This window comes from Gopherus flavomarginatus, chromosome 1, assembly GCF_025201925.1.
Source record: "Gopherus flavomarginatus isolate rGopFla2 chromosome 1, rGopFla2.mat.asm, whole genome shotgun sequence".
NCBI lineage: Eukaryota > Metazoa > Chordata > Testudines > Testudinidae > Gopherus > Gopherus flavomarginatus.
Genome location: NC_066617.1, coordinates 147,431,537 through 147,440,925, shown reverse-complemented (window position 1 = coordinate 147,440,925; position 9,389 = coordinate 147,431,537).

Here is a 9,389-nt window from a genome sequence, read left to right as displayed (position 1 = left end):
AGAGTGGGGAATTGTACCATGACAGTAGTCCAACCAGATATGATGATCATGCCATTGCTGTTTATGATCAAATAAAAACAAGTTTGTGAGTGCCTGTGTGAGAGTATGTATTTGTGTGAGTATGAGGGTACCTGTGCCTGAGGATGTTTATAGAGAGAAATATCCTTGTTGGCATCTGGATAATGCAGGCATGTTCTTGCGCCTGCAATTTTCTCATCTTGAGGATCTATAGTTACCCCATTGTGTTCTTACAGATATAGTGGATGTGTGAGGATTCAGAACAAACTGCAGTCACCACCTCATTAAAGCCAATAACAGCGCAGGCATAGTCATGGAGATTCTTTGGTATATCAAATCTGTGCAGTGAGAAAGTGAAATGAAAATATGGCTTTAGCTCCAGTTATGTCCCAATTATATACCCGTGAACCTAGAAAAAGGGGCCAGATGCTCAGAGGGGACAGTGACTCTGCTACTGATCACTTTTCTGTAGAGTGAAACTAAAGGCTGCTTCCCAGTGAGCAGGGCCGACTCCAGGAGTTTTGCCCTTCCAAGCAGCCAAAACAAAACAAAACAACAACGACAACAACAACAACAAAAAAGTGATTGCGATCTGCAGCAATTCAGTGGGAGGTCCTTTGCTCCGACCAGGAGTGAGAGATCCTTGGTCGAATTGCCGCCGAATAGCTGAACGTGCCGCTCCTCTCCGGAGGGGCTGCCCCAAGCACTTGCTTGCTAAACTGGTACCTGGAGCTGGCCCTGCTTCCCTATCTGTGACAATGCACTGGTGCCCATTGGAACCCGCACCATATGAGTTGAGCTTCCCTCAGGCTCCAGATCAAGCTCCATCCAAGCTGAAAATCCCTGGAGAGAGAATTAAGATGCCTTATAATAACAGTATCAGGAGAGCTGATAAGGAGGTTGAGTGGGTTAACTCCCTCTTTTTGGTCATACACTAAAGGTATTGAAGCTACTTTGTCTTGCAAAACAGATGCACAAAGGGAAGGCTGATACCCAGGCTCATCTAACCAGACCACACAGGCCAAAGTATGCTTGGAACAAGAGAGGTTTCCCAACTATAAAGCTCAGGGATTAGGACAGGAAGAGGAAAACTACTGTTTTGTTAGTCAGTTTCACTGAGCCTTATCCGAGTCCCTAGACAGAAACAGATGCAAGGGAGCTGCTTCTTTGGGACAGGACAGTGGTGGCTCAAAAATATGTCTGCTGGAAAGCATTGCCTTGTATACCATTTGTTACCACCCTGGCTTCAGAAAACAAGATTCACATACATCTTGTAAATTAAAAAAATTACATCAAGAAAGTACCCATGCTGCTGAGTTCTCCTCCAAACAGGAAACTGACTGGCAAGGCTCTGAAACTCTGATAACACTTCACAAAAGGTCAGCATCCCCTAAGTTAGAGTAATCACCCCAAACCCTGGCAGTATGGAGGGAGTGGCCACTCTGGAGCACTGGCTTTGAGTCCCAGAGCGAACTGTGTATAAAATGAATGAAATCCAGCACTGTAGAGAAGCCCAGAAGTTGTTCTGATACAGGTACAAAGTAGTTCAATTATTTTATCTGGGTCAATCCCATTTCTACACAAGTATTTGTTTTTGTAAGTATGATGCTGAAATACATTTATAGCCTGCAGTCACATGAATTCAAACAGGTATTATTCTTTGTTTAATTTCAGCAGAGCAGGACACTTTGCTAACATGATAAAAATAGGAATTCAGGGGCCATAGATCTCATAGACTCATAGGTCATAAGGGACCATTATGATCATCTAGTCTGATCTCCTGCACAATGCAGGCCACAGAATCTCACCCACCCACTCCTGTAACAAACCCCTAACCTATGTCTGAGTTACTGAAGTCCTCAAATCGTGGTTTAAAAGACCTCAAGGTGCAGAGAATCGTCCAGCAAGTGACCCATACCCCACGCTCCTGGAGGAAAATTCCTTCCCGACTCCAAATATGGTGATTGGTTAAACCCTGAGCATGTGGGCAATATTCACCAGCCAGACACCCAGGAAAGAATTTTCTGTAGTAACTCAGATTCCAATCCATCTAACATCCCATCACTGACCAGTGGGCATATTTACCTGCTAATAATCAAAGATCAATTAATTGCCAAAATTAGGCTATCCCATCATACCATCCCCTCCATGAACTTATCAAGCTTAGCCTTGAAGCCAGATATGTCTTTTACCCCCACTACTCCCCTTGGAAGACTGTTCCAGAACTTCACTCCTCTAATGGCTAGAAACCTTCGTCTAATTTCAAGTCTAAACTTCCTAGTGTCCAGTTTATACCCATTCGTTCTTGTATCTACATTGGTACTAAGCTTAAATAATTCCTCTTCCTCTTTATCCCTCTGATATATTTATAAAGAGCAAGCATATCCCCCCTCATCCCCCCTCAGCCTTCTTTTGGTTAGGCTAAACAAGTCAAGCTCTTTATGTCTCCTTTCATAAGACAGGTTTTGCATTCCTCGGATCATCCTAGTAGCCCTTCTTTGTACCTGTTCTAGTTTGAATACATCCTTCTTAAACATGGGAGACCAGAACTGCACACAATATTCCAGATGAGGTCTCACCAGTGCCTTGTATAACGATACTAACACCTCCTTATCTTTGCTGGAAATACCTCACCTGATTCATCCCAAGACCGCATTAGCTTTTTTTAATGGCCATATCACATTGGCAGCTCATAGTCATCCTGTGATCAACCAATACTCCGAGGTCCTTCTTCTCCTCTGTTACTTCCAACTGATGTGTCCCCAATTTATAACCAAAATTCTTGTTATTAATCCCTAAATGCATGACCATGCACTTTTCACTATTAAATTTCATCCTATTACTATTACTCCAGTTTACAAGGTCATCCAGATCTTCCTGTATGACCTCCTGGTCCTTCTCTGTGTTAGCATGCATGCAGTGGAAAATATAGTAGGAAGATATATATAGTGTGTATTGTAACACCCATTGTTTCGTGTTCTCTGTGTATACATATATATATATATATATATATATATATATATATATATATATATATATATATATATATATATATATATATATATATATATATATATATATATATATCTTCCTACTGTATTTTCGTCAGCATGAATCCAATGAAGTGGGCTGTAGCCCATGAAAGTTTATGCTCAAATAAATTTTTTAGTCCCTAAGGTACCACAAGTACGCCTGTTCTTTTTGCAGATACAGACTAACACGGCAGCTACTCTGAAAACAGCTCATTGGAAGGTGCTGCACCATCCTTCCCAACCCAAGCCTTGTTTGGTCCATTACAGGATAGTCCAGTTCAAAAAGAAGGAAGTGTTTGCAAAGTTAGAAAATCCTTATGGGAACCAAAACAAGCAAGTGTAACTCAGCTGATGAAAACGGGGAATATTGTTGGCTGGACTTAAGAATACTACTACGCTGAGTGCAGTTGCTCAAGGAATTGGAGCACATCCTTTGCCTTTAAGTCCTTTATTAAGTTTACCTGCCTGCTGTATCTAGTCCAGTAGGACAGGATTATATGTTCGATCCTAGTTGACAGGAGGGCAGCATTCCTTTGTGCCTCCAATATGTTTGCAGTGTGAGGTTCAGAAATGGCATGACTCATGCAATAGATCAGAAGGAATTCTGGGCATTTGTCCCCACCCTCACATCCACAATTCCCAATGACACCAGCAGGTATCCCAAAATGCACAGAAAAAAATTGCCATAAGACAATGAATGTGCAGGAGATTTCAGAGGACACTGGGATATGAACCCACAGTGCAACTTACTTTTAGTGACATTAATATGCTTCTGTGTGGGCATAAAGACTGACACATGCAGCACAGTGTGAATGCACTCCAAAATATTTTTTTCATAGAATTGTGCTGGCAAACCTTATACTGGTGTGACTTCTATGTCTAGACAAGTCCTTAGTTCCTTTGAAAACCCCAGCCTATAAGCCCTATTGTTAACTCACATCTAACTTGGTCCACTAAAGCCCTTTGGTCTGTTCTGAGCTCAGAAAAGAACTGTTTTGAACAGCTTTATGCAATTCAGGTCTAGAATGTGTGTTAGGCGTGAATGATTATAAGTAAACCAGTGTTCATTGGCAATATGAGCTCTGTTGAAGATGAAGGTAGTTGTCAGCAATTTGTGCGCTCCCATTCTCATCTCCCCTTTCTCTTCCTACTATCAGAAGATTGCCTGGCCTTTTTACAGGGTATCACCCTGTTCCTGTTGTCAAAGTGAGATATAGGCAGAGGAAGTGGCAGCCCTTCTCAGCTGCTGCGAGATGAAGCAGTAACTGAAAGCACTGAGGCAATCTTTAATACCACAGGAACAGAAATGGACTTTTAAAACCAATTGTACTATTGTGTTTCTAAATCTGTGTTTGACTGAATATTTTCTTAAAGTTTTCCCATTATAGCAGCCTTTAACAAATCAGTCGTCAACCAGCTCTAATAGAAACAAACTCTGTTAAGTGATTATAAACATAGGACTGGAAAGGACCTCTTAGGTTATCAAATCCAGTTCCTTCCTATCACAGGCAACCCCCCACTCCCCACATTCATATAATCCTGTTCATCAGTATATCAAGCTCCATCTTAAAACCAGTGAAGTTGTTTGCCCCCCACTGCTTCTGCTGGGAGGCTGTTCTAGAACCTCATTCCTCTGATGGTTAGAAACCTAATTTCCAGGCTAAATTTATTTCTAGCCACTTTATACCCATTTTTTATACCCTTGACAATATTTATTCTCTTGTTTAGTGACTTGTTCACAAATTGATTCTGATTTCTGTTGATCTATTTGTTGTTCATAAGTATATGCAAATTAGTTTCACAAGTATTTCTTATCTTGTGGCTTTGTTAAAAAACTGTTGTCAGAGCAGTTATTTGGCTAATTCAGTATCTTGTCCTTGGCAGCGACCAAGTCCAGATGATTCAGAGATAAGTGCAAGAAGCCTCTTACTAGATAAACCTGCCTATAGGGAGAATTGCTTCCTAACCCTGCCAGGTAATGCAGAATTTATGCCCTGAAGCATGATGATCTTTAATCCTTCCAAAATATATTCCCAATTTGTTTCCCTATGTAACGTCTCTGTGGATGTTCTCATTATCCATGTATAAATCTAATCCTTTTTTGACTCCTCCACTAGGGATGGATTTGACTCATTGGGTTTGATTGAATCCAGATTTAGTTGTTTTAAATGTGCCTGGATATGACTGAAATGTTCACTTTGTAGTTTTCATTTCCTAATATCTTTCAGCCTTTGAATAGTCTGGTTAAATGTTGAAGTTAACACCTCGAGGTAGCTGAGCTGAGCTGTGGTCATTGTTTTTTATAGCTGCTGGCTTTCTTCCAGGCATAGGGTAGAGATTAGCAACTTCCATTTCATTGTTAAAGCTATTTGCAATGGCCTATACATTTCAAGATTCAAGTTACCATTTTCAGAGTTCTGTTATAGTAAACAAATGTTTAGATTCCGTGCAAAACAGAAAAAATTGTGAGAAGAGCCTAAAAGTTCAGGTGCTATTGCTTTTGTGTCTTCTACTCTTTTTGCCGCTGGGACTATGAAGTGTATATAGTGTAATGAGCCAGCCAGCTCTCATAAGACATCTTCCCTGCAGGACTGAGCCAAAGATCCAGGAATGACCCAAAGGCCATCACAATGAGCTAAGTGAGTTGCATAGCTAATAGGGAATCTGGTTACCCTGAGGACCTTCACAGGATTGATCTCAGAGAACATTCAGTCATTTTAGAGCCTAGCAACTGCTCTGGGAAAGGACCCTCCCTTGCCTTACCTGAAAGCTTATAGTAGACCCACAAGTCCCTAAGGCCCTGGAAGAGATAGAGTCAGGAAAGGGCAGGAGAATGCTGCTTGCAGGAAGCAATAGCGAATATCCCAGGAAACATGCTGTCAGGAGATGAATAGTGTGGTCTGCAGAAGCCAGAGGAAGCTGCTACGAGGTTGTAGGAGAGGGGAGGCCTAGGAGTCTCAGCGAGGAGAGGAAAAGAAAGCTTACAGGGAGAGGAAGAGACTGGCCCTGCAGCCAGCAAGAATCACATAAGGAGACTGCTAGAGACTGCTAGGTCAAAGTTTGCTGCTCACTGAGCAGTGCTCAGGCATTTCCACTTCTTGTCCCAGCTGAAACTAAGAAATGCAAAAATAAAACTCAAGTGAAACTAATTTTTATGAACCTCAGTAAAACATTTGTTGTTTTGGATCAAATCTGGGTGAAAGTTCATGTATGTATTGTATCCAAACTAGTTTGTCCTGATCCCAGTTTCAGTGATGTCATTTTCATGATGCTTTGTCCCTGGGATCTGGAAATTCACTCCTCCATGGATTCTACAGACTCTAACCAATATCAGGAAAAATGCAGGGCCAAATTCTGCTCTCGGTCATAATGTAAATAAGGAGTAACTTCACAGAGATAGGTGGAGATACTGATTTGCATCAGTGTAAATGAGGGAAGAATTTGGCCCACTGTTTCTCCCTCCAGAAAGATTCTCTAAATCTCCAAGATAAAACTTTCCTCTAGGCCTCCCTTGGGGCAGATGTTGTACTCAGCTGTGCACACTGTCAGCACTTAATAAATCATCATTTATCACTGACCCTATTCCAGATGTGAACAGCTGTTTTTAATTTTCTTGCACATTCTCAGAGCTGAGAGATGTAGCAGAGACCACAACTCATACTGCTAGAGACCGAGAAATGTCATCAGTGAAAAGCTCCATCCAAAGTTGTCCTTGTGCCTTTCCCATTCTAAGGGTTGTATACAGAGAAGGCTGGATTCCTGACTTTGATGCAGTGTCACTCATAGCACATCCCAGAAACTACCTATTCAGGAAAGCTAAATGCTGTCTCCATCTTCTCACTTTCCACGCTTGACTGCCAAATAGGAATGAAGGTGCTTATGGGGTTGAAGATGCTGAAGCCACAAGTTCTGATGGTGATAATGATGCTCATTCCACCATTGCTGCTGGTGGTGGAGAGTCCTGTTTGTGCCCCAGCCCAAATACCATTGAAGTCAGTGGGAATCTTTATGTTGACTTCTATGGCGACCGGAGAGTAAACATGAAAAGTCCCATCCAAGACCTAAAGCAAGGAAGGTATGTGCTTGGACTTCAGTTGAGTATTTGTTTCTGACAGTTGTTTAGCTTCAGAATTTAAGTAACAGCAAGTAACTTTTGAAGTTTGTCAAGGTTCCTTCCCCACTCTGAACTTTAGGGTACAGATGTGGGGACCTGCATAAACACTTCTAAGCTTAACTACCAGCTTAGATGTGGGTTCGCTGCCACCGTTCAGATTCCTCCATGTCTGGAACACCTCTTTCCCCCCAAAACCTTCACCTCCTTGGGTAGCCTTGAGAGGTTTTTTCACCAAGTTCCTGGTGAACACCGATTCAACTCCCTGGATCTTAACACAAGGAGAATTTAACCATCCCCCCTCCTTTCCCTCACCAGTTCCTGATGAGTGGTATGCCCGTTCAGTCTGTCCTGGGGTGGCTGAGAACATTGGTGCGAAGCTAGTCCTTGATCTGCTGCCACTGCAGACGTCCCAGGGTTGTGGAGAGATTCACCTCTTCCACGCCACTGTCACTTTTTCCTTCGTAGCAGATACCTTCAGGCCACTCAGCGTCATCTCCTGCCTGGGCTGTAAACTGACAAACCTTTAATTCTCGGGATTGGTTAGAAGAGCTGAGAGGCAATAGGGTTCTCCGTGCTGCCACCCAATCTTTCTGAAGGCTGTCATGTGCTTCCTGCTCAGCCTGGAACTGTTCCCTTGATGCTGGAGACATCAGTTCCTCCTTGGACTGTGGACTTGGGCTTGGTCCCTCTGGAAGCGATGTAGGTGATGGGATTGTTTTCATTGATTGTGAATCACTCTCCACTGGTGCACTACGTGATATTTCAGGCTCTGGTTGAGCCTCTTGGGTAGGGTTATCTACTGCTTCTGCCAGTTCAGACCCACTGGTGCCCCCTGGTGTTGGAGTTGTAGATGGGTTTGCAAGCTCTGGAGTCTGTGCTGGCAATGGTTCTGGTGCTGGTTGCTTTGCCACTTCTGGTTCTGCGACAGGCTTTGGCTGGGTCTCTGGGATTGGATCCACTATGGCTGTTGCAGTCATTGGCAGGGGATCCGGTTCCACCACTTCTGTCTGGGTTTCTGGTAACACAGACAGGCCCTGGTGGAAGGCTCAGGAACAGGGATGGATGTGAAAGCTTGCTTAGCCTGGCTGCGTGTGACCATTCCCACCCTCTTGGCTAGCTTCACATGGTTGGCCAAGTCTTCCCCCAGTAGCATGGGGATGGGATAATTGTCATACACTGCAAAAGTCCACATTCCTGACCAGCCCTTGTACTGGACAGGCAACTCAGCTGTAGGCAAGTTTAAAGATTTTCACATGAATGGATGAATTGTCACTTGGGCCTCTGGGCTGATGAATTGGGGTCCACTAAGGATTGGTGGATAGCTGACGCTTATGCCCCAGTGTCCCTCCATGCGATAATCTTCTTTCCGCCCACTATCAAGGTTTCCCTTTGCTCCGAGGGTATTTGAGAGGCATCTGGGCCTGGGGATCTTTGGTGTGATTGTAGTGTAATGAACTGTAATCGGTTGGGGTTCTTGGGGCAGTGGGCCTTTATATGTCCCAGTTCATTACATTTAAAACATCGCCCAGCTGACTGGTCACTGGGCCAAGGCGGGTTGCTGGAGACTGATGAGGTGGTACAATAAGGTGTCTGGGGCTTTCCTTGGGTTGTAGGTGGGGCCTTGGGTTGCCTCCGGTGTTAGAGCTTGGTTTCGGATTGCCCCCTCTGATATTCGCTCCAATTGCTAGTAGTTTTTTTCTTTTCTGCCACTTCCACCCATTTGGCTCCAATCTCCCCTGCCTCGGTTACAGTTTTGGGCTTCTCATCTAGGATGTATCTTTCTATTTCCTCAGGAACATCCTCTAAGAACTGCTCCATTTGTATTAGGAAGGACAGAGCTTCCACAGAGCACTTGCTCCTGATATCCAGGCATCCCAATTCTTTCCAATGTGGTAGGCATGCCGGGTAAATGACACATCTGCTTTCCACCTTAGGGCTCGGAACCGCCGACGGGCATGCTCAAGTGTTAGCCCCATTCTGATTCTGGCCTTGGTTTGAAAAAGTTTATAATCGTTCAAGCATTCCTTAGGCATTTCAGCCGCCACCTCTGCTAAGGGTCCACTGAGCTGTGGCCTCAGCTCTATCATGTACTGGTCTGTAGAGATGCTGTACCCAAGGCAGGCCCTTTCGAAATTTTCTAAGAAGGCCTCAGTATCATCACCTGCCTTGTAGGTGGGGAATTTTCTGGGATGGGAAGCAGTACCTGGAGAAAGATTGTTAGGGTT